This window comes from Saccostrea cucullata, unplaced genomic scaffold, assembly GCF_032062105.1.
Source record: "Saccostrea cucullata isolate Sc308-1 unplaced genomic scaffold, CSIRO_AGI_Scuc_v1 ctg2612, whole genome shotgun sequence".
In the NCBI taxonomy this organism is placed as follows: domain Eukaryota; kingdom Metazoa; phylum Mollusca; class Bivalvia; order Ostreida; family Ostreidae; genus Saccostrea; species Saccostrea cuccullata.
Window position 1 is genome coordinate 193,357 of NW_026926865.1, and position 26,756 is coordinate 220,112.

The 26,756-nt window shown below is 35.0% G+C and overlaps 1 long non-coding RNA gene and 1 pseudogene across 3 annotated transcripts; both read left to right on the forward strand.

The window, feature by feature from the left end:
* The first annotated feature begins 907 nt into the window (after positions 1-907).
* LOC134272787 (uncharacterized) lies at positions 908-6,192 on the forward strand (annotated as a pseudogene).
* On the forward strand, positions 2,075-4,836 carry LOC134272784 (uncharacterized). Of its 3 annotated transcripts, none has more exons than XR_009993288.1 (3): positions 2,075-2,181; positions 3,600-3,721; positions 4,298-4,836. It is a non-coding gene; the product is annotated as an uncharacterized LOC134272784 (long non-coding RNA). The 3 variants fall into 3 exon arrangements; XR_009993289.1 differs by having other exon boundaries at positions 2,075-2,152; XR_009993287.1 differs by having other exon boundaries at positions 2,081-2,181; positions 3,574-3,721.
* Positions 6,193-26,756: the final 20,564 nt, after the last annotated feature.

Below are 26,756 nucleotides of genomic sequence, written 5' to 3' on the forward strand. Positions count from 1 at the left end.
AAAAGTCAAGGAATTCTTCTGCCATGTTGTCAATTTTCTGTCAAAGATAATTCACTTTGTAACTACATTTTTTTTTATATACCCTGAGAAGGAATACACGTGGGTAGGGTATTTAGACATAAAAAGATGGAACATCACGATTTTACGGAGGTAGAGGATCAGTCCCACCCCTCTAAAAACACTTCAATTCTATATTTGGGTGTGAAAGCTTGAGACTTGGGATAAATAATTAGGTTTACGTCATGTGCCTGTTGATCAGAAAAATAAATGGTGCAGAAATGTCCTTTTAAAAATACCGCTCTAAATCGTGACATACCTGCGTGGTTAGTTCACGCATACCTGTAAGCATTTCAACATAACCTGACCTAGTTATACTGAGTAAGTGTAGAGTGCTGCATACTTTAATTCGGCACCTTGATTCAAAAATTCTGATTTTGTATCTCACACATTTCCAAGAGCAGTATAGCTTATACGATACAAAAAAAAGATATCTTACAATATGAACATCGATGAAACGACATCAATAAGTTACAATGATAACAATTTGAGAATAGGAACCCAGTACGTAACGTGTCCTAGCATGACCTGGTATTGGTACTTTAATTAATGGTCAACACGTCTTTTAACTACTGGTATATTAGTATTATCCAGACGATAATAATTACATGTGTTTTCTCTATTGAAGTAATTAACAGTGATTTCTATTCATTGATACCATGTTGTCTTTAAACATTTTTCCCGGGAGTAAATGCCACGCACCATACATTGAAAATTAAATAAATAAGCTTAATATTAACTCCTTTATACTATATATTTTTCTCAATGTCCAAAAAAATCACTTGTATAGAAAGGGTCCTTAAACACAATTACAACGGTAGGTGTCCATATATCAATTGAAAGTAAAATAAGACAACATGGCTTGTCAGGCTGATCAGAATTTACCTGATAATAACCATGACGAATGACTTTTTATATAAAAAATTTAAATGCATCTTTACATATTTTACTGTGTTTATAATTCTAAGGAGAATACTTATAATAATTATTTTATAGTTAATGAAAAAAGGGGGGGGGGTTATCTGCACTCTGTGAGTGAAGGAGATTATTGTTCACACAGCAACAAAACTTTGTATTATGCTGAATATGTACGTCTACACTTGTTAAGGGGATTGAACATTATACATCATCACCATGTCCAACGTTTAGCGAATTAAAAGATATGCGAGGATAAAATAGGGCTACGGGCCCTGACATACACATGACCTGATATGAACTTTTGCATGAAAAAGGGTCTTTGCATACATTAAATAATTATGATGACAGAAAGAACACATTGTGATACCCGCACTGTCATTTTTACTGTTGTTATTAATTACCCCCCCCCCCCCTCCCTTCAGAAACAAATAATCAATCACCCCTCCCATATAATGAACTGCTCTTACTTCCCGTCACATGACCAAAAGCTCGTGCAGTATTCGCGCCAGAAGTCCGCAGCTCGGTGGAGAAATGTGCATCCAGAAAATGTTACGAGCTGCGCTGTTCATTGTGATTTTCGGGTGTGTAATGACTTACAATCATGATTGTCAAATGTGTATCGGAGAGTTTGGCGTATTTAATTGTCAAAGTCCACGTTTCTCCAAATGCGCCGTTATTCATGGAACAGAAAGTACAATTCTTGAAATTCGGCTTTTCAATTGCGATGTCTGGATAATACCAAATGGATGGTCCCCGGATTTTCCTGTTAATATTAGAGATGGCAATGCAAAGATCTGTGAAGGTGAGTACTTTCGACCACTACAGCCTCTTTCCGTTTTTCGGGGAAATTTTAGTGAAAACGGACCGATAGAATACGGAGAAGACGTAGTATTTTAATTTTGGAATGTGTTTTGATATTTAATTACGTAATTTAATCTTAACTTACTCTTAAAGTTTTCGGTAAAATATGAACAAATTAATTACACACGTTTTCATTCTTAAACTGTGGCTAGTATCAAAGCCGATCACAAAATAATGTTCTCTTAAGATCGGGTTCGGGATGTGAAAATTGGAAGTTTGGAAACGTTCCCTTTGCTAGATAGGAAAGAGAGCACCAAATCCCCGGATGAACACATGGCTTTGTTTGTTATGGAACATTAAACCGAATACTGAATGGGTAGGCGTTACGCCATTGGCTGAAATCAGGTATTTAATTGTTTTCATTTTAAAGTAAAATTAATGACCTTTGAAATAAATGATGGGATGAGGGAATATTACAGAAACTATAGAAATACCAGGGAAGATTTTAGGAGTGGGGGTTGATTTTTTATGCCGCGTGTTATTTACTGCGAATCTCTATAAGTTGAAAATAACTGCAATTTTGACCTATAAACGCCATGGGACCATATATTTTTTTCAGTATTTTTTGTTAGGGCTTAGAACAAAGTTTGAAATGATGCTAAAGATTTTTCTGAAATTGTCATAGTAAAGTACTGAGAGGGCTTAAGGTTTGTATGGAGTTCTATGGGAAAATAATTAGTGGTCTTTTCCCTATAGAGACCCCAATTTTTACAATTTAAAGTGATTTGAAAGTCATGAAATGTTATTTTTTGCTAATTATTTGAAGATTGATGACATTTCGAGAGAAAATTTAGCAAAAATTTGAATTAGTTTACTGCGGTAATGGGGTTAGAGGTGATTTGGGTCTTTTAAAGAGAGGAGGGGGGGGGGGTAAGAGAAGATAGAAGTTAGTAAAGTCCTGTACAGTTGACATGGTCAAAGGAGGAAGGTAAGTTAAGAAAATGTATTAAATTGTTCTTAAGATGAATGATTGTATGTATGCATAGATTTATGTATGTATTTTGCATGTACATGTGACTGTGTATTTATTATGTTTTGCTCTATCTGTGTATATTATGGAAGTGTAGGACAGTGACCTGGTGTTCATTTTTTTTCGTTTCCTAGACTTTTGCATTTTTAGCAGTTTTTCAAATAATTAAGGTGGCACATAAAAGGAATTTTTGTTACGGACAAGTGAAAGGAGGACATTTTCTGTCTTGTCATCTCATGTTTGGTAGTGTATGTGTTCCTCTGGATTGCCCCCCCCCCCTTTCTTGGCTGCAGGGTGATCAGTTTGTAGTTTTTTTTTGTTTCTATGTTGTAGCTACACAAAGGTCTATGTTTTCTCTTTTTTCGCTCTTCGTAGTTTCCTCAGAATTACTCGCTGCGACTCACTCTCTAATGGTTTCTAGTTCTTGTACTTAGAGTTACTTCCCTTAGACCTGCTGACCAGACAGGTGGAATTTCAACATGATGATATCTTAACAGTTGTGACCTTTGGCTTCTGATTTTTTTTCATAAATTATTGTAATGACCTTGAACTGCATGTATGACATTTGAACTTTATTATATTTACATGTAATATTATGTAATATTGAAAAAACATGTATTCCACCCTTGGCGGCTCCATTTTTCATACATTTAGCTATGTAGAAGACATGTAATTAAGGAAATTTTTATAAAACTTGAAAAATATTGTTGTTTCTTTCATGATTTATGCTTAATTTGACTAATTTTATTGATTTATTTTCATTTAAGCACTTTAGAGGAATTTCATCTTTCAGCTTTCTTGGCCCCGGGAGTGTTCGGTCTCTGATCAGCAGGGGCATTTTCTCTACATAAGAAGAAAATGGAGATTCCCTACCCACCTGATGTATTTTGTCGGACAGTTTTCTGTACATTGCAGGTAATTTTTTTATTTATTAACTTTCCAGCCTATTATTGTATAGTACATTTTGGGGGTTGAAGTCAGTTTTTGCTTTTCTTTAATTTTTAAAAAAAATTATTTAAATTCTCCTTTTCTTAGCATAAAATTCAAAAAGTAGCTTCTGATTGTAATGTATAAGACTACAGACATTGAACTTTGATTTGTTATCAAAAGGATTGATTTAAACTTGTCTAAATTAATTGTAAACAAAAATAAAAGGGGGCACCTGTTATTTCTTTAAGTGTTTTTCACTGGGGGGTGGGGAAACTTTTTTGTACATACTTAAGCAATAGGAGGGATTAGATAAGAATCAATTAGTATATCAGAGTCTTAAATAATTTACTTTGCATAAGCATAAAAAAATTCTATATCAGTCTTTTTAAAACCTTTGAATTTTGCTTAATTAACTATGATTTATCCAATTTTGGAGCTTTTTACCTAATTCTGGGTAGAATCCACCCTTATGAAATTATTGACTCAATTTTGACTTCATATCACTTTATTAACATTAAAACACAAAAACAATTCATTGTACAAATATTTTATTTATTACAGTCTCCAATATATCCAAATATCATCACCGCCCCAGACGTCATTCACTCCATTGAATTGTGCTGGAAGCAGTAAGGTATCATCATTTGAGATGGTCACAGTATCCAATACAGTGAAGTCACAGGACTCAAATTTCATACATGTTCACAGGTAGGTGTATAGTCTTTGAAATTACCACAATTGACTAATTCTGAGATAGGTAAGTATGTGAGTATAGGAAAGAGAGCACCAAATCCCCGGATGAACACATGGCTTTGTTTGTTATGGAACATTAAACCGAATACTGAATGGGTAGGCGTTACGCCATTGGCTGAAATCAGGTATTTAATTGTTTTCATTTTAAAGTAAAATTAATGACCTTTGAAATAAATGATGGGATGAGGGAATATTACAGAAACTATAGAAATACCAGGGAAGATTTTAGGAGTGGGGGTTGATTTTTTATGCCGCGTGTTATTTACTGCGAATCTCTATAAGTTGAAAATAACTGCAATTTTGACCTATAAACGCCATGGGACCATATATTTTTTTCAGTATTTTTTGTTAGGTCTTAGAACAAAGTTTGAAATGATGCTAAAGATTTTTCTGAAATTGTCATAGTAAAGTACTGAGAGGGCTTAAGGTTTGTATGGAGTTCTATGGGAAAATAATTAGTGGTCTTTTCCCTAGAGGTTGTTTACCGGAAGTAAACTTTTTCTTTGAATGTTGTAGATTACCGACACTTCAAGACGGTGGAATCCAACACTTTAGAGCCATTTACAAGTCAAGTTACTGTTACGAATGAAGGTAATACATTTTTATGATTATCATGCTTGTTAGTAAATGAAAATCTCTTGTTTTGTTATTTAATAGATCTAAAAGTCTCTGATGTAATTTTTCAGAACTGAAACGACCAAAAACTCAATAGATTGAATATAAATATATTAATCCAAAATTATTATTTAAAGATTAAAAAAGTTAGGTTTTTTTTTTTTTCTTACAAGAGAAAAAAAACAAAATAGTAACCACCTATGTGTAAAAAATCTACTGTAGATGTGTCTAATGAAGATTAACATGTAAAAAAAAACTCTGATCACTCGAAGTCCCTAGACTAAACGAACCACTCATTACCTTAGTCCCTCTCATATTAATGTATCATATATTATCAAATATTTAAAAGTAATACAAAAGTGTCAGTCAACAACATTTTACTGACATGTACATATAAACATTTTACTGACTGATTGAAATTAATTTTGCAACATGAAATATGGGTATTACAATGTTATATATATAACCCGTCATAAGATTATGATTACCTCAAGGGCTCCAGCAAGGCAAGCCCTGCTTACAGATAGGCCAACAACCCGTCGGAAGATAATGATTACCTCGATAGTTCCATCAAGGCAAGCCCTGGTTACAGATCGGCCCACAACTAGTCGGAAGATAATGATTATCTCGATAGTTCCATCAAGGCAAGCCCTGGTTACAGATCGGCCCACAACTAGTCGGAAGATAATGATTACCTCGATAGTTCCATCAAGGCAAGCCCTGGTTACAGATCAGCCCACAACTAGTCGGAAGATAATGATTACCTCGATAGTTCCATCAAGGCAAGTCCTGGTTACAGATCGGCCCACAACTAGTCGGAAGATAATGATTACCTCGATAGTTCCATCAAGGCAAGCCTGGTTACAGATCGGCCCACAACCGGTCAGATATTAAAGACCGTAAAGGCATCAAGAAAAGGTTAGTCAACAGTTGTCTTGTAATAGAAAATTGATAATTATGTATACTAAATATTTATTACAAGTATTCATATATTAATTTGTTTTACGTTAGGATCCCATGATAACGAAGATGATGATGATGACTAGATGTTTGTTATTCCCACAGCCACAGGTCAGCATATACTATAGTCATTCTGTTGTGTATTAATGTAGGACTTTGTATTTGTACTTTAGCAGGTATATTTATTTCCATCAAAGATGTTATTAAAAAACACATATGTAAATCTAAAATAAACAAAACATCATTTAGAAAACAAATATTTCAAAGACGGAAAATCTATAAACCACATAAACAGTAGAAACTTCCTTCTGCATCTGAAATAGAATTAAACAGAGTGAAAACTATTTCTTCCAGTCCAAAACTTGCTTCTAAGCATATACCGTCTTTTGCTAGGCCATCTACATGTATATGACCATATTTTATAGCTTTGGATAATGTATCCTCTAATCTACATGCATACACTACAAGTGATTCTCCCTCTTTTTGCATATCATTAATAAAGATTGCATAAGAGTTTCCCCTGAAGCAACACTTCCAAAAAATTCATCTCGTTTGGTTAGAATATCTTTCAGAGAAGCATTTTCTCCAATAGACACTAACATTGATCGGGCAAGCCCTTTCAGTGAATTTCTTACCGACTGTAATAAAATGTGCTCCAGGTACTGACCTGAATTTTGAAGACTTTTGACCTCAAAGTTCCACACTTCATATTTTACCTCACGTTGCTTGGAATCATCAGCACCACTAAATGTTGGTTACTTTGGAAAGTCGTATTGGGTGCTAATTGTACATGTAGGGGTAGGAGGGACATCTTGTGTCTTTGGAAAATCAAAATGCACCGGTTTACCTGCACTATGTAAGACTTTTTCCATTGTTGTTTAACTAAAGGGGTACTAGTTTTACCATGCTTTAAACTAGCATTTACTAAAAGATCATACTCTTCCTTAGTTAAGACTCTGTAGTTTGGATCTTTTTGTACCTCAGATATGTGATGCTGTAAAGAACTTGCACCTGTGTCCTCCTTTCTTACTATTTTAGCTGATGACATCTTAGTCGTTTCTTTACCTGATTCTTCCTTACCTGATTCTTTCTTATCTGACTTTTTCTTGTCTGATTCTACCTTATCTGACTTATTCTTACCTGATTTTTCCTTACCTGAGCCTGCCATTATGTAAATGAATGACAGAAATATAACGTGTACTAATAAAACAACTGATAAGGTATAAAAGTATGATTGGGTCAATCCCCTACCAACACAAACCCAACAGTGTAATACTATATACATGAACAAATCTATGATACAGTGTATTGGATAACTGGTAAGAATTCTGTGATTGGGTCAGTCCCTGCCAACAGACACATGCTCCAAATGTAAAAGTAATGTATCAATAACACTGTATATATCTAGGAACAATGTACAAAAGTGTTCTCTATAAGTCTTTTTACCCACACTCTGGCTAACATTGGTCCGGGATGTACTCCATCCAAATACAATTGAAAATTCAATGAAACTCTTTGACATTTGTCTTTCTCTTTTCTATACTTCAAAACATCTAGCTTATACCTGGGACTATGAACAGACAATTTATACCTGGGGCTATGAAAGGATAATTTGTCATTGACTTCCCTTAAATGAAAATTAATGAAATTGATAACTTCAATCAAAACTTTGTCCTGAGCAAGAAAACAATTATTACAATGGATTACAATATCCTCTGCTTTTATTCCATTCTGCTATAGAATAACGGGGAATTTCCAAAAATATAAGTTTAACTCTGACAATTGAATGAAAACTATCTATATGGTGAACAACATCCTCTACAATAGACTGAGAATCATCAGAAACTAAAGAAATAAACTTACCAAATTTTCTTGTGATGTCTCATGTACCCAGCCAAATATACAACGTCAAATGGCCGTGCTTTTCCAAAAGAGCACGTAAATTGTAATTTAACTAACAGTAAAAATCTGTAAATCGAGCACCAGGTTTACATTCAAAATGCAAGTATAGATGAAATTCTTTTAATAGATCTAAATGTTTTTTCAGGTAGTTACATAAACTTGTACTAATCAATACTGGTTGACTAACTAATTTCTTCTGATCTACTGGTTTATCCAAATATTTCTGTAATTTACTATTACTCATTAAATATCAAAGCTAAGTAAAGTAAATCAAATTCTTTAAGCAAATAAATACAAACTAAATACAAATGTAAGTTTTGGTTTAAATTTAAATTAAATTCTGCTAATTCCTGGTAATATGGAATATAGAAAACACTAACTATATATCTGAAATTGCTCCCCCAGTATCGCCTACGTAATCTGAAATATTAAAACTGAAAATACTGCAAGCAATGTATCAGGAACCTGTAAATCAAAGGATATATACTATCTAAAAACAAATTACAATTCAATAAAATTAGTCAAGTATTAGCAATGTCAATTTAATAACTATGATGAATGAAATGATTGATCTAAATGATGATTTTAAACTGTGTCAATCAAACACGCAAGTAGTATAAGCGTCTGTCCACCCCTCAAATATACATAATTAATGACTATTAATTTGCATAATTAAAGAATTAATTAAGGTGAATTATCGGAAAATCGATTAATGGTACTCATATTCATTGTTATTTATTTGAATAATTAATGAAGTTCATTTGAGGTATTTATCGGACAGGTGTTAATTAGAACAGCTGGTAAATGAATATGGGTTTTTTTTTTTAAATGTTAATAATTGATGAAGATATGAGTGATAACAATAAGAATTCCTATACATAGAAGACAAAAAAAAAGGCTGACAGATCCAATCGATAATAAAGAGTGGGTAATATAATACCATACGACAATTGGAAGTCTTTTTTTTAATTAATGATAATAAAAGATTACTTTCTCCTAATTATTGGGATTGTCAAACTCACGAGAGTAAGAAAGAAGATCTGATAAATAAGACTTGAGTTTTTTTTTCGGTTTTTGTTGATTTGTTTTCCTTTTGAAAAGAAATGACTCCAGTTTTCAAGAACAAACAAATTCTCTTTGTCTTTTCTTTCATTTTTTTTAAAGAAAAAATATCCTTGAATGATCGTCACTGGGTTTTAAATATTTTCTCTTGTACTAGTACACTTTTGTCCATGTTTTCAGCTCCTTTTAAGGATCATTATTATATATGAATATGACATAAAAACAGATTTCCTATTTTTATACCCCCCGCTTGAAAAGCGGGAGGGTATATAGTAATCGTTAATTCCGTCCGTCCGTCCGTCTGTACGTCCGTCCGTCCGTCTGTCTGTCTGTCCGTCCGTCTGTTACGCTTTGGGGTACCCATCTCTTATCCGCAACTCCTCTCATACCACTGAATGAAATTTGATGAAACTTTCACAGAATCTTTATTACATATTGCCATTGTGCACCTCCTATTTTACTTTTTGATCTGACACATATTTTGGGTTTCCCGGCCACAGGAAAACATGGACTTTTTCACCAGTTATAACCATATGGGAGGCGGGGGGTATCATTTAGTGAGCTCAAGCTCACAGTACCTCTAGTATTTTTTTTATTTTATGAAAAGAACGTTACATTTATAGCAAACACACACACACACACACACACACACACACACACACACACACACAAATTAAATTGTATTAACTTAGATAAAACTATACATCGGCAAAGGTTCACTAAAACATACAGATACGCAAACACAAAATAAGCTAGGAGTTTTTTTCATTTATATTATTTCACAATCACATTTTTTTCGCACGAAGAAATGTCAAAGAAGGTTATTTAAAAATTCACCAATAAAAGTTGATTGAAAAAAAATTTAAACAGACAGGCAAACGCACAATCACAAATTACTCATGACCAAAAATGTTGTTGGCTCGAAAAATGTTCCAGGTGAGACACAGTATAAACGAGAACTCAGTGGGTCTTTTTGTAGCCACCGGACATACACGGATGGAAGCCGCTTTAATTTTTCGAAATGTGGTACTGTGAGCTGAAAGGAATCAAAAAAGAAAATATTAAGGATTAATATTATCAATAATTCGTATTTTTGGTTCGATAATGAAATTAAATAAGGTAAAGAAAGACAGCTCTGGATTAATTTTTTTTCATTTTGAGACAGATAAAGATAGAGGGGGGATGAAATAATGCACTTACAGTGGAATGATGATATCCACCTCTTTCTCTTCATCCTTCTCTTCATTCTCTTGATCTGTTGAATCCAAGCTGAAAATGAAAATAGAAGGAAAATATATTTCGTCGTTCAGATTTTAGAAAAAAAAGGGGGGATATAAAATTAAAACGAGAAAAACTTACAAGGGGTTCAGGAGGAAGACATCGGTTTCCTCACTAAAAATAAAGATTATGTATAAAAGTCTTAATTTTCAATATTCAGACATCAAGGGAAAAAGAATTGAAATCCATAATTGAAAAATTTACAATGCTTTTAATTTTAATTTGACGTCTGGAAAAAAAATAAAGTTTTCAACTCACTTTGAATCGATGTATATAGGGAAATATTTTGACCTGAAGATGAAAGTAACTTATATTTAATACGGTTATTTATTTGAGAAGAAAAGAAAAAAATAATAACATTAATATAAAATGAATGAAAAAAGGTCTAAAATTCTCCTCGGCTGGCTTTAAAAAATGGGGAAAAGAAAACTAGATAATCTAATTAAAATAATAATAATAAAAGATCATTTTTTTTAACTTTTGGTACCGGTTTGATAATTGTTTTAAATCAAAACCAAAAAGAATTTACTGACCATTGTCTTCATGATGCCATAGGTGTTTGATTCTGATTGTTTCTAAATGAAAAGGATTGTGTAGTTTTATGAAAATACTTTATTATATAGGGTAAAATTTCATTGAAAAAGACTTAGAATTGTATTTTACGATAAAAGTTTAATAATAAGAAGGAAAGAATACGCACTGTACGGGAGTTGAGGTCATCGGCTGATGACACCGTCTATAATTATATAAATAAAAAAAAATCAGTGATAAAAATGTTTGATTTTGATTATAAATGGGGTGAATATCATTTATCACAAAAATAGATGTTGAAGTAATGAAAGATAAAATTAGAGAGGAATAAAAATAATCATAAATTTAGGAAAATAAAGTAAAAAAAGACACTTACTGGCATGCTGGTCTTTTTAATAATCTATGTATTTCTGTCAAGTGTAACTCTATCTGCGCCTTTTCAATACAGTAACTGAAACATTTGAAAACAACATTTATATTAATTTAACCCCCCCCCCCCCCCCGCTTTTAGTGCCTTACTTGTGATGTACACGTGAAATATGAGAGTCATATCTCTTCTAGCACTCAAAACCTATGATTAAGTTGAAGTGTTTATATGACAGATATTTACACCGGACATTTAGACTGATTGGGACAGACGGATGAGTTTTAAGGAGGAGGAGGGAGTGTGGGACAACAAATTCAACATAAGATATGATATCTTAAGAAAACGACTATCATTTGACTAAGAAATTTCAGGGGTCCGTTTTACAAAAGAAATAACGACTATGACCAGAAACTTCAGATTTTTGTAATATATTGCAAAATCAATTATTTTTCTTTAAAATTGTTTGTGTAAAAATATCATACCACATTTCTTTTAAAAAGTTTAAAATAATTTTCAATATAATGCTTATAACAAAGTTATACAAAGAATTAAAGTTGGTCTTAAGTCGAAAGTCCTTTTGTAAAACGGGCCCCAGATGTTTAAAACAAAAGTCAGAAATGTGAAAAGATAATTCAAACAATTGAAATAATTTATAACGAAATATTTTTTCTACACACTTTACATTTCTGATTTTTAATTTCTTTATTTTAATTTTTCCAGTTTGTTTATCATTCAGTTCTATTTTTATTTTGTGTTTCTTTACAATCTTCGAAGTAAAAAAAATGTCCTTATATACATTTATAATAATTTTTTCTTACAAAGTTATTTTATTGGACTTCAGATTCTAATGAATCATCGACACTAAAAATTAAAAGATAAACAACAGTATTGTTGGACACATCTTTTTTACGATCCTTTTAAGGATGACGACTTACAAGCATACGACCGACAAGACTACATTTACTATCGACACTAGCACGGTCCATAATATAACTCCAATCACACATGATTCTACAAACACTTCTCAGACTTCAACAACATTTTCACCTTACACTGATAATTCTGATGACACTACTAAAATACATCACACTTATACTTCGTATATCAACCCTGTGTCTGAAAACATTAATCGACGAACGACGCCAATTGGAACTTCAGGCGACGACGACTCGGATACCACCGACGCATTGGGTATATTGCATGATGATTCAAATTTATGGAATATTTAATATTCTTGTCTTATATTTCGTGTAAGCATGTATTTAATTGAAAGGAAATTCATACAATAGAGGACTAATATGATTTTAGTAACAATAATGACACATCAACAATCGTAAAAATTATATCGAAAAAGATGTTTAAACCAGAAGTCTCTGTCGAGACTGTAGCTCTACTTGTTTATACATAAATCAAAGGAAGAGGAGAAAAGTAGCAGCTGGGACTTGAAACTTTAAGATAGCAATTAATAGAAGACACGGCTATCATGGAATTATGCGGCATTCCCCCACCGACCATGGACTGGTCTAGTTCGAATTTGCCCGAAGCCTGGAAAAAGTTTGAACAACATGTGAAGCTGATTTTCGCAGGCCCATTGAAAGAAAAGAATGAAGAAGAACAAGTCTCATACCTTCTACTGTGGATTGGCGAGAAAGGTCGTGATATTTATAACACTTTCCAAGCATTTTCGAACGACGACATGAAGAAACTACAACCACACTATGATAGATTCCTCAGGTACGTTCAACCCAAGTTAAACCCAATCTTCGCCAGATACAAGTTTAACAATGAAGTACAGGGAACAAACACGTTTGATCAGTTTGTGACTAAACTAAAACTATTAGCAAGAGACTGCAACTTTCAAGACGCAGAGGAAATGATAAGAGACAGGGTCGTGTTTGGGATACAATCAGAAAAAATTCGGGAAAAACTTATTAACGTTGGCGAGGCACTCACCCTAAATAAGGCTGTACAGATAGCTCAGGCATACGAGTACTCTCAGGAACAGCTCAAACTCATGGGACAGCAATCAGTACACGTACAAGCATTGTCCAAGTCTACACCCCATGCACACTCACCTGCAGAGAGGAGTGGTAGGAGACCACCCCACCAGACGAAGACGCGATCCACTCCGCCAAAGACTCCGACAAAGTTTCCGTCTACCCCGAAGACGAAGCCATGCGGAAAGTGCGGAACGCGACATGGAACTCAGGATACTTGTCCGGCACAAGGTCAGAGGTGCAACAATTGCCACAAGTGGAACCACTTCGCCAGTGTGTGTCGTTCGCGATCCGTAAATGACATTAACCATGTGAACTCGAGTGACTGTCTGCAGAAGCCCAGTGAAATGAACAATGATAATCGTGAAAGTGACAATGCACAGAGATCTGTTGACATTAATCATGATACATGTAATGTACTTGGCAATGTTGTTCATGAGTCAGATTCAGATTTTAATATTGACAATGTTGATAGCAATGTTGAGCATGATCAAGCATTTATTAACATTAAGCTAGGCCCAAACCACAAAGAGGTTAGGTTCAAAGTAGATATAGGGTCTCAAGTCAATATTTTGCCCGAATCCTTGTACATTGATTTAGCCCCCTATCACACATTAGGCAAATCTAAGATTAAGCTTTTTGCCTATAATGGCCACTCTGTACACCCCATAGGCTATTCTGTTATTCAAAGCAACCTTAAGGGTAAGGACTATAGCATAGAGTATCAGGTCGTACAGACACATTCGCATCCAATTCTAGGTTTACGAGCATGCTTAGATTTAGGCATAGTTCACCTCGATTACTCTGTTGATAAGGTTATGCCCTTCAGTAAGAGTCATGTACTTAGTCAGTACTCTGATGAATTTCACGGGATAGGTCTGTTTGCAGGAGAATGTACTTTTCAGGTTGATCCAAATGTTAGACCGGTTGTCAACCCCCCGCGCAAGGTGCCTGTAGCCCTACGCGACAAGCTAAAAGTAGAGTTAGACAGAATGGAGTCAGCGCAAATCATCACCAAGGTAACAGAACCAACAGAATGGGTGAACTCATTAGTCGTTACTACAAAGCCAGCATCAGGAAAGCTTAGAGTATGTTTGGATCCCATGGAACTCAACAAAGCCATTATGAGACCACACTACCCTATGAGGACCTTGGATGATATCCTTCCTCAAGTCTCAGGTGCCAAGTACTTTTCCAAGCTAGATGCCAGCTCTGGTTACTGGACTGTTAGACTTTCACGTGAATCATCACTGCTCACTACATTCAATACTCCATTCGGGAGATATCGCTACCTGCTTTTACCATTTGGCTTGAAGAACTCACAAGACATCTTCCAGCAGAAGATAGACCAATGCTTCGAAGGAATGTCCGGAGTTGCTGCCATTGTTGATGACATATTGGTTTACGGCAGGACCCAAAAGGAGCACAATGACAATCTCATCAAGGTGTTAGATAAATGCAGGAGTGTGGGCATCAAGTTGAACAAGGAGAAGTTACAAGTGGGAGTTCAGGAAGTTGAATATTTTGGCCACATCCTCTCAGCAGATGGATTGAAGCCAGATCCCTCTAAGGTAGCTGCTATCAAGGATATGGAGCCTCCTTCCAATAAGTCAGAGCTTCAGACTATCATGGGTATGATCACTTACCTGTCAAAGTTCGCACCAAATCTTGCTAACATCACCAGCCCGTTACGTCAGCTGCTGCTGAAAGACTCGGAATTTATATGGGATACACCACAGGCCCAGGCATTCCAGAAGGTCAAGGACCTTGTAACCAGAACACCTGGACCTCTGCTTACACACTTTGACCCGGGAAAACCAGTATTGTTGGAGACTGACGCATCTCAGTTTGGGCTCGGAGCAACACTTTTGCAGGATGGCAAACCAGTTGCATTTGCTTCAAAGTCACTAACCCAAGCGGAAATCAAGTACGCCCAGATAGACAAGGAGATGTTGTCTATCCTTTTCGGCTGCAAGAAATTTCACCAGTACCTATATGGTAGGGAAGTCCAGGTCCATACAGACCACAAACCTCTAGTTGCCATTCACGCAAAGCCACTAGCACAGGCTCCAGCGAGGCTACAAAGGATGCTTTTGCAACTGCAGGCTTATGATCTGAAGTTGACGCACATCCCAGGCAAGGACATACCTATTGCGGATACCCTTTCACGCAAGTTTTTGCCAGATACTTACCCACAGCTAACCGCAGGCATGGACTTACATGTGCACACAGTTATGTCCAGTACAAGGATGAGTGATAGAAGATTAGAGGAAGTCAGATTAGCAACCCAAGCTGACCCACAGATGAAGATACTTATGAACATTATACACGATGGTTGGCCCGAAAAACGCAAGAAATGTCCATCCCAAGCACTAGAGTATTGGAACCATAGGGATGAGTTGACAGAGATAGATGGCATTATATTTAAGGGTCACAAGATCATCATACCAAGAGACTTAAGACGCCAGATGATGGAAGCTGTACACATATGTCACATGGGTGTGGAAAAATGCTTGAGGAGAGCCAGAGACATTATATTTTGGCCCAGGATGTCAGCAGACATCACAAACATGGTTCTGGAATGTGGAGTTTGCTTAGAGAGAAGAAACTCAAACACCAAGGAGCCACTGATCAGTCATGATATTCCAGACTACCCATGGGAGACCATAGCTACAGATTTGTTCACATGGAACAACCAGGAGTACCTCTTAGTAGTTGATTACTACAGTAGATACTTTGAAGTAGAGAAACTACACAAGACAACCAGTCAAGCTGTTATAGAGAAAATGAAGATGTTTAGTAGGCTTGGTATTCCACGAAAAGTCGTATCGGATAATGGTCCACAATACGCAAGCCAAGATTTCTCCACATTTGCTCAGGAGTATGACTTTAACCATGTCGCTTCCAGTCCAAAGTATCCACAGTCCAATGGACTAGCGGAAAAGACAGTACAGACTGCAAAAAGAATTTTGGACAAGAGCAAGGCAGATGGGAAAGATTATAACCTAGGACTACTAGAATACAGGACAACTCCTTTGAGTTTAGGCTACTCACCCGCCCAACTATTGATGAGTCGCAAGTTGAGATCCATACTTCCAGTAGTTCCAGAGGAGCTGAAACCAAAGGTGCCAGTCAGAGTTAAGGAATTGATGGTAGCAGAGAGAGAGAAACAGAAAAAATATTATGATCGCAGTGCTAAGCCTTTACCACCCCTTTCAGTAGGAGATAGTATAAGGTACCAAGAAGGGAAACTATGGAAACAAGGAATAGTCACCAAAGAAGAAGGAGACAGATCGTACACAGTTAAAAGCACTGAGGGAGCAGTATACCGGAGAAACAGACGACACCTGATCAAGTCAAAAGAAAAGTTCGAGCCTGATGTATCAGATTCCAATATCGTCAATTTCGCAGAACCTTCTACCTCACCTCCCATTCCAACTACAGCAACTAGTCTTCCGAATCCTGTTGAACCAATCTCCGAACCAGCTACTGAGGCTTAGCATGGCCCCCCTGCTACCTGTAACCCCTCCCCTTACATAACTCGCTATGGTAGGATTGTTAAGCCCAAAGTAATTGTGTCTATGTAGATGTTAAGTAGGAAAATGGTCTTGTTAGGTCAAACATGTGTTTTCAGATTTTGTATTTTTTTTAAATTTTTCTGCATACATGTTATTCACTCAAAAGAAGGGAGATGTAATGTTATTATAGTACGAATATGTAAATGTACGAACTGAATGATGTACGAGTTACTCATGTGTGTCGTTGAATAAACGTTTTCCTGTTTTGTACGCACGTGTTGTCAGTTCTGAATCCGCATATCCAGCCAGGGAACCCACATTATAAAACCAATACAAAACGATACATAGTAACCATGGCAACATCGTTTATCAAAATCCAAAACCAATGCACAGAATTATGTACCTTAGTATAGCCTACTTGTGTGCCAAGTTATATTGAAATCAGACAAAAACTGTAGAAGGAGTAGCATTTTGAAAGAATTTCACAAAAATTTCTATTTTTAGTAACCATGGCAACACCGTTTATTGAAAACCAAAACCGATGCACAGAATTATGTAACTTAGTGTAGTCTACTTGTGTGCCAAGTTATATTGAAATCAAATCAAAACTGTAGGAGAAGTAGCATTTTGAAAGAAATTCACAGAAATTTCTATTTTTAGTAACCATGGCAACATCGTTCACCGATATCCAAAACCGATGCACAGAAATATGTATATAAGTGTAGTCTACTTGTGTGCCAAGTTATTTTGAAATCGGACCAAAACTGTAGGAGGAGTAGCATTTTGAAAAATTGTTTACAGACAGACGGACAGACAGACAGCTCTGACCAGTAGAGCTAAAAATAAGAGAAAAAAAAACAATCATTTTTAATTTAATATCATCTTGCGATTCATTTCCTTAATCAAAAAATATTTTATGTATGTTATCAATTTTATGAATGAAAGAAAAAAAATTATTAAAAAAATATTTATCGTTTTTATTAGCTCTACTGGTCAGAGACCAGAAGAGCTTATGCGATATTAATGCGTCCGGCGTCCGTCCGTCTGTCTGTCTGTCTGTCTGTCCGCCTGTCTGTTAACGATTTTTTGAAATGCTACTCCTCCTACATTCTTTTAAATTCTTTTAAAATGCTACTCCTCCTACAGTTTTTGGTCTGATTTCAATATAACTTGACACACAAGTAGAATACACTTAGATACATAATTCTGTGTAACGGTTTTTGATTTCGATGAACGGTGTTGCCGTGGTTACTAAATATAGAAATTTCTGTGAAATTCTTTTAAAATGCTACTCCTCCTACAGTTTTGGTCTGATTTCAATGTATCTTGGCACACAAGTAGACTACACTAAGATAAATAATTCTGTGTATCGGTTCTTGATTTTGATGAACAGTGTTGCCGTGGTTACTAAAAATAGAAATTTCTGTGAAATTCTTTTAAAATGCTACTCCTCATACAGTTTTGGTCTGATTTCAATATAACTTGGCACACAAGTAGACTACACTAAGATACATAATTCTGTGTATCGATTTTTGATTTCGATGAACGGTGTTGCCGTGGTTACTAAAAATAGAAATATCTGTAAAATTGTTTCAAAATGCTACTCCTACAGTTTTGGTCTGATTTCAATATAACTTGGCACACAAGTAGACTACACTAAGATACATAATTCTGTGTATCGATTTTTGATTTCAATGAACGGTGTTGCCGTGGTTACTAAATATAGAAATTTCTGTGAAATTCTTTAAAAATGCTACTCCTCCTACAGTTTTGGTCTGATTTCAATATAACTTGACACACAAGCAGAATACACTGAGATACATAATTCTGTGTATCGATTTTTGATTTCGATGAACGGTGTTGCCGTGGTTACTAAATATAGAAATTTCTGTGAAATTCTTTTAAAATGCTACTCCTCCTACAGTTTTGGTCTGATTTCAATATAACTTGACACACAAGTAGAATACACTGAGATACATAATTCTGTGTATCGATTTTTGATTTCGATGAATGGTGTTGCCGTGGTTACTAAATATAGAAATTTCTGTGAAATTCTTTTAAAATGCTACTCCTCCTACAGTTTTGGTCTGATTTTAATATATCTTGGCACACAAGTAGACTACACTAAGATACATAATTCTGTGTATCGAATTTTAATTTTGATGAACGGTGTTGCCGTGGTTATTAAAAATAGAAATGTTTGTAAAATTGTTTCAAAATGCTACTCCTTCTACAGTTTTGGTCTGATTTCAATATAACTTGGCACACAAGTAAACTACACTAAGAACATAAAGAGACTTTGTCAATGATCATTATTCTACTTATTGCTGTTGTAAAGTTTCAAATCCCAGCTGCTTATGTACTTTACTCTTCCTTTGCTATAAGTTCAAACCAGTAGAGCTTCAGTCTCGACAGAGACTTCTGGTTATTGATATACCGCTTAAATAATTTAAAATTTAATTTGTAATATAAACCCTTTTTTTCTTATATTTCCAGTTACTGATGCTTATGACATCGCAGTTTCGGCCTTGTCACTGGATGTTTACATCGCGGTGTCCTTGTGCCTGCGATATCTTTTGCGGAGATGTCACAGGTACAGGGCCCGCAAAAGGGAGCCCCCCCCCCCCTCCCCGGAGTCCGGCCCGATGACGATGAGGAAGCGGCTGGCACTTTCACCTCCACGCACCCCCGCTCCGTATTTACTTTGCGCCCGGAGCCTCCACGTCAGCCAATGTTCTTGACACCTCCATCCTCATTTGAATCCAGTGCATGCGATTGTAGTAGGATGGAATCCACCATAACTGTGACAGCTCAGGCAACACCAACCCCCCCCCCCCCCCGGCCCCCGTCTCCTCCACACCTAAGGAGTAAGGGACCTGTGAAATAATTGTAGAGCATTGTGTCTTAAATAAAGTCATCGCCGATCCCATTTTGTGTATTATTTTTATAATAATCATTTTATTAATGAGATTATAGATAAGATAAGATTTATTGATACCCATTTGGGGTCCATCAGGGTATACAAGTAATGATAAAATCATACAAGAAGAAAATCAAAATTGGTAGTAGCAACTAACAGAAGATCGAAGTTGATGATACAGATTATATATGAAACGATTTATTGTTTAAAATTTCCTTGAATTCAACAAAAAAAAAAAAATTAAAAGATACACAAAAAGGAACATTTCTGCTGGTTATTTTTCGTTAAAGATGAATGCAAACTGAATTTTGCAATTTATACAGGTTCAAAGAGAGAGTGCAGAAGTCAAGAAGTGATAAAAATCATTATAACTTTTTTTATATTAAAGGTGTTGTAAGAATTGAGTGAATTAATGTGAAAGTGAGATTAGAAATTTTCAAATGATGTACTTTGTACATAAAATTGATACTAAGGTGATATTGGGCAGATATTTATTTTAAAAAAAAAGGTTTCTTTGTAAAATAATTCAAAACATTAAATTTAAAGTGAACGTCATGGTTTGAATTTAAGGTGAATGAATGGTTAATGAACAATGAAAAGGTGATCATTAAAAAGTTATGAATTGCAAAATGAAGAATCATGAAATATATACAGTTATTTAATTTATAATGGATATTCTTGTCACTTTTGAAGAAGCATTCGTAACTACTCGGCCATTTTCCGAAAGAGAAATAACCTCGTACGCAGACTGTGTAGGAATCGGCAAATCACCGAACTATTTCTAGTCACGTGGTAGACAAGATGGCTGCGCCCAGCTATCCTATTTGTTTATGTTGTGGGGTAGCAAAAAGCAAATATTTTTGCATTTCCAGCAAAAAGTGTGCCTTGTTTAAAACAGAATCAATACTAAGTTTATTGATGAAAAATGAGGTGGACCTGACACCAATTATCGTCAACAATAATCAAGGTTAAGGGGGCACTGACAATGACGATCCCAGCTCTTTCTCTTTCGCCTTGTAAAAACCACGGGAGTAATTGGTACAGGACACTTTTACCATAACCAGTTGGTAACACACTTATTACATCCCGTCGCTCCCAAAAATTTCGAAGAGTTTTTAACTGCTTTTCCTTTAGCGAAAAATCAATTCCCAACTTATTCCGGGCAAATTCGAGACTCTCCTCCATGTTGGGGACTATACATGCCGCATTGCGGTATCACTTCCAGCGAATAATTTATGAAGGTTTTCTCCTCTCTGCTTACGAGGTTATTTATCGTTCACGGAAATGGCCGAGTAGTTACGATTGTTGAAGATGTTTTCCTGCGTCGTCAGAGGCAGCCATTGAAAAAAAAAATGACTCGTATTAAAATATTAGATGTTAATATTAAATTCAGTATCATAGTTCCATGATGTGATCTTAACAATGAAGACTATTTAACTAGGAATATTTTTTTAGCCTTAACAAAATGTATCGGTGTGGGTTTTGTCTGTTTGACAAATATGATAGAATGTCACTTCATGAAAGATTACATGAAAAGGAAAATGTCAGGTATGTAATTAAATTACATTTTTTATTTACATAGAAACTGAATCATAAATTAAGCTGAGAGATTACTACCCCCCCCCCCCAAAAAAAAAAAACGGGTAAGGTAAAGAGAGGTAACTCTTTTCTGGTGAAAGTGCCTAAGAATTTCAAGTCGGGGCAGGACAAGATGACTTTCACATAAAATTATTCAATGAAAGGTCATCGAAAAATATGAATGTCGTCGATGTTAATTATCAGCTGACATTTCACGACAAGTTGTTCACAGAAAAGAAAAAATTGAAAGAGGTGAAAGTTCTCATGAATTCATTCCATAAAATTATTAATGATGTTAAGAAAAACCTTCGTCCTGGTGACATTATGAGGGCAGCCATCCATAATGAGAATTTGGACTTTCCTATTTGTGTTCCATGTCGTCCCATGGAAGATATGGACGCTGGGGCCATGATGGAAAGTCTGACTTCTGTATTAAACAGTAATCAGGATCTCCCTTTTGATTCGACTTGTCATGTTGACGTTGGTGCCATAAAGTACCCGCGTGGCGGAAAGGGCTCAAAAATGATTTCTATCAATGAATCGATCAACACGAAGATGTCTATTGTTCGAATTAAAAATTCCGATAATTTATTTTTGATAAGAGCGACTCTGGTATCTGATTGCAACCTGTGTAAAACAGATAATGAAGAATTTCAGAGAATCTCGGCTTTGTATCCAACTCTCTCCAACGCTAACATATTCTTGCAGTTTCAGAAATGTTCCATGTGGTTCTGGGAACATGTACGCGACAATAAGGATAAAAAGCAAGACAGTCTAACAAACAAAGTATGTCAAGCATTACATATTAACAGTGATCAACCGTTGACGTATGAAACCATCCCGAGACTAGAGGAATTTTTCAATGTCAATATTTACGTTGTTAGCTCTGATCTGGGGAACAAGTTCTTTTACGTCAGTTCAAACCATGACGAAGAAAGAAAAAAGATATTTTTGTATCATGTTATTGAGGATTACGAACATTTCCATGCTATTGTAAAAATAAAAAAAAAAAACAGCATGCGTGTATGACAATAGGGCTTAAATTTTTAAAGTCTCTTAATTTTCAGTAACATTAAAATAGGAATTGTCATCACCAATAGACGAATTTCACATTCCTAAGAGTTTTCTCCAATTGTCGGCGTATCGCTCATTTTTCCCACTTTGTCCTTTGTAAGTTACTTGTTAATATTTTCAATCTTCAAAAATATTGGACAATCAAGATATGTATCTTTATTGCCAGAGTATGGGGCAACATGAAAATCATGATTATTTCCAAGATAAAATTGATACGATTAAAGAGGGAAAACAGCGTCTCAAGCCGGTTGACCCCAGATCGACCCTGCGAAGGGGAATAACTTTTGTAAATGTGAAAGCCCTTTATTGTAAATCATATAGATCTAAAACTGACTGAATTTTTATCAGCAAATTCATGAACATGATGAATGGATGCAGATAATGTTGGTCAATATATGTAAAACAAACTTGAATTACTTGTTTATATATACATTTGTGGTATCTCTCCCATTAAAGTTTATAAAATTTTTATTTATTTCTTAAATAAACTGAGTGTACATGCAATACTCATAAGATACATGTATACTTAAACCATGATAAAATCATATGTGTCCAATGCAACATATGATAAATCATTAACATACAAGTACATGTGTATATATAATGTAATACATATATATTGCATTATGTTTAGGTCCTGTTCTGTGGATGCCCTAAGTGTGAATCACTCCATCTGATATCACTTGATCCGGACATATCTCTCTCTCAAACTTAAACTACAGAGAGCATGTGGATAGAGGATGAAGAGTGGCCTTGGACTAATTTTCTAGGTCAAAGGTCAGTATCAAAATCTACGGTATATCTTTATTTAAAATACTAGTCCAGAGTATATTTCTCCCCTGGTGTAATCAAGCTTTTGTGCAATAAGGTGGAGGGTCTGCAATGATCTTCAACAAATTTCTAGATCAAATATCAACATTTCAAAAAAAAAATCTCCCCCTAATATTTCTGTTATTATAAAGAGTATGTTTTCTCTCAAACTAATCAAACTTAAAGCAGGGTTCTTAGTATGAGATACATGTAGTAATATATTCTCAATGACATAATAAGGCTGAAAACATTATTTATAGTATTTTATATTTTTCACTTATCATAGAGTATTAAATATTAAAGAGATACATTAAATACTAAATTCATATGTATCATGGTCATGGAAAATAATTAGTGATATTGGTATATTGAAGGGCATTGACTGATCTTTCAGATTTCCAAGTGATATTCAAGAATTATAATTCTGACATCATATAATAATTTTGTATGAATATTGCAGATCATAGATGATGTGTAGAAAACCAGGAAACTGATGTTGAAAAAAGTACTTAATGACCCTTATGAATGGACTAAAATCTGAAAGACTGTTCCATTGTTTATCTAAGATATATGAATTTATTTAATATTTTGATATCATTGAAAATTTCAGTTACAGTTTTTGTACATCAAATGATTTATTAAACATATAAAATGGTAATGCTTTTTTTTCTTTTACATGTAATAAATTTGTTTGATATATTTTTAAAAGAATACACATTATATCACATTGCTTCCTATAGAAAAGTTAAGTAATCTTGAAGTTTCCCAGTAATTTCCACCAGGAATGGGACTCCAGATAATTCCACCAAGTTTCCGCCACACAGAAAGTGCTACACAAGTTCCATATACTTTCCCGAGTCAAGGAAACTTCAGAAATCATAAGGTTTCACGAGTTTCCATATAGTTTCCCATAAAAGAAAACCTTAAGATTCCATCAAGTTTCCATTCCACGGAAACCACTACGCTGATATTCCATATCGTTTCCCGAGTCAAGGAAACTTTAGGAATCGTGAGGTTTCCCGAGCTGCCATGTAGTTTCCCGTTAAAGGAAACCTAAAGATTCCATCAAGTTTCCATTCTACGGAAACCACTACGCTCCGATTCCATATGGTTTCCTGAGTCAAGGAAACTTTAGGAATAGTGAGGTTTCCCTATCTTCCATGTAGTTTCGCGTAAAGGGAAACCTAAAGATTCCATCAAGTTTCCATTTCACGGAAACCCCCTAAGCTCCGATTCCATCAAGTTTCCTGATTCTGGAAACCAGTGGAATTTTCAGGTTTCCAGTGTTTACAGTGGTTACCGTGGTTCGGGATACCTTATGGAATCGGAGCGTAGGGGGTTTCCGTGTCACGGAAACTTGGCGGAATAACCTAGCATCCGCTACGGAGATCACTGGGAAACATGATGTAAACTTGAGGTTTCCATAAAGTTTCCAATGATGGGAAACCACTTTTTCACCCAGTGGTAATTTTAAACATTTTAATAATTTGATTAAGTTAATTAAGTAGACATTAAATGATCTGATCAAAGTGTTTTCATTTCATTTCAATATTAAATATCGGTTAGTAAAACTGCTATTCGGTTATCGCATGAAAAAAAGTCTACATAGTAAATCCATATAAAAGATTTTTTTTATAATCTTTAAATGCATACTTACACATTTCCTTATTTTAGGTACCGTTTGACTTTATCTAATACATTGTTGAAATGGGTCAAATTGTTTGATAAGTTTTCACAGTTTATATAATTAATGGCTTTGATTTCTTGTGGATATACAACTTTTAAAGGTCTGGGTTATGATTACCTCATTTGATAATTTAAATAGAAGCCGCCTAAGACAAATTAAGGGTAAGGTGCAACTGTAAGAAACAACAGTTGATTCAAAATTCAACAAATAATTTATTAACTACGGGGTACTTTAGGGAGGTCAACATTACCGTTACATGTACATTGATAAAATTTCAACTCAGTACCGCTACATTTTGTCAGATTTTCGACCGATCATTATCGCTACAATTTTCAGGCAAAAATCAACTCATTACTGCTACATACTGAATCAGCCCAAATCAACTCATTACCGTTACATATCGAATTAGCCATGTATGGTTCGGTTTACATGAGTTCTAATCAACAGAATTTACTCACTATCTAATCAAAATGAGTACATATACAAATATATAAATAACTCTGCAGTCGAAATTTAATTATTTAGCGTCATCTGAACATTAGATCTATGACCACCATTGAGAGGTTGTTACAAATCGAGGAAATGCCGGCTTACTTATTGTTTTTTTTTTTTTTTGTATGAATTTAGAAAAAAAAGACTTTCAAAAACACAACTTGTGGATATGCGTTGAAAAGAATTGCAAAAGCACCTGCAAAACAGACCTCGACGAATTATATGTTGATTTTAATTAAAAAAAAAAACCTGTTCAAAGTCATACTTTTATCTCTCCGTGGTGAGCAGGAGGAACTGGTCTTTTGCATGTTCATGTATAGGTTGTACCGTACACGCATAAGTGACTGGCAAACGAAAGACGAAATGAAGCGGTAATGTATACTTTCTTATGTAACGGTAACGTAAGGTTTTTTATAGCGGTAATGTCAATGTAGCGGTAATGAAAATTTTGAAAAAGTAGCGGTAAGAAACGCACCCGTTCTAAGTATGTAGATATTATCTCTTTGATAGCGACATATTTCGGCCGGGCTGAAAAGGAAAGCATAAGGAAAGCAATTGAGAGACAGTGATTGACGGTGTCTTTATTTGTCTTTTTCGTGTGTCAAATCCAATTTTTTAAATCTAAAATCAAAATTCCTTGACAAAATGCATGTGTGTATTGTAAATAAAATATCCATATATACAGTATATTTGTACTACCGATAAGTTAAGCATTTTATTAAGATAAATAAAAGATGTTGATACGAAAAATCATCCGAGTAACCGGTTGCTCGATCGGAAGATGAAGCGAATAACCGGTTACTATAAATCGTCCGATATGTCAACACTTTTTTAAAATGATAGTAATTTGAAAGCTCAAACATTTTATAAAGACAGTCTTGTTTATAAGTATAAATAAAAATGGAGAAAATCGATGGTTGAGAGAAAAAGTGGGTGGGATGAAGAGAAAAGATAAAAGAGGCATTAGAGTTATCTGACAAGTCCTCCGAGGAAGAGCTTGTCAGTGATGACGAAGAGATTTTTATTGTTAAACCTCTTCCTAGGAGGTCTGAAGAATATAAAAAGTATATGGAAGATCTTGATTCCAAGTATGAACGGAATCAATCGAGTCGCTCAAAGCGAAAGTTGATCAGAAGGGTATAGGATGTCTTCCCTTCCAGCAGACCTTAACCTACTCATGTAAAAGAGGGACATGAGTGGATAGTTCACTTAATTATATCTTTTTCCCGGGTTTCTATGTAGTCCATATAACATATGCATATTCCCTCTCAATTTTCTTCTGATATTTCAGTGATACAAATATATATAGTGTTCCGGTCCAGAGATTTGACAGATTAATTTTATACAGAGTTATTGAACCTGATTATTGTTGACATTGTAGGAGAGTTAAGATGAGTTTATCATGCTTTTATATTCTAGAACATTTACAATATCGAAGATGACGGCACTGAAGGGGGGGGGGGGCTTACCGGTGCG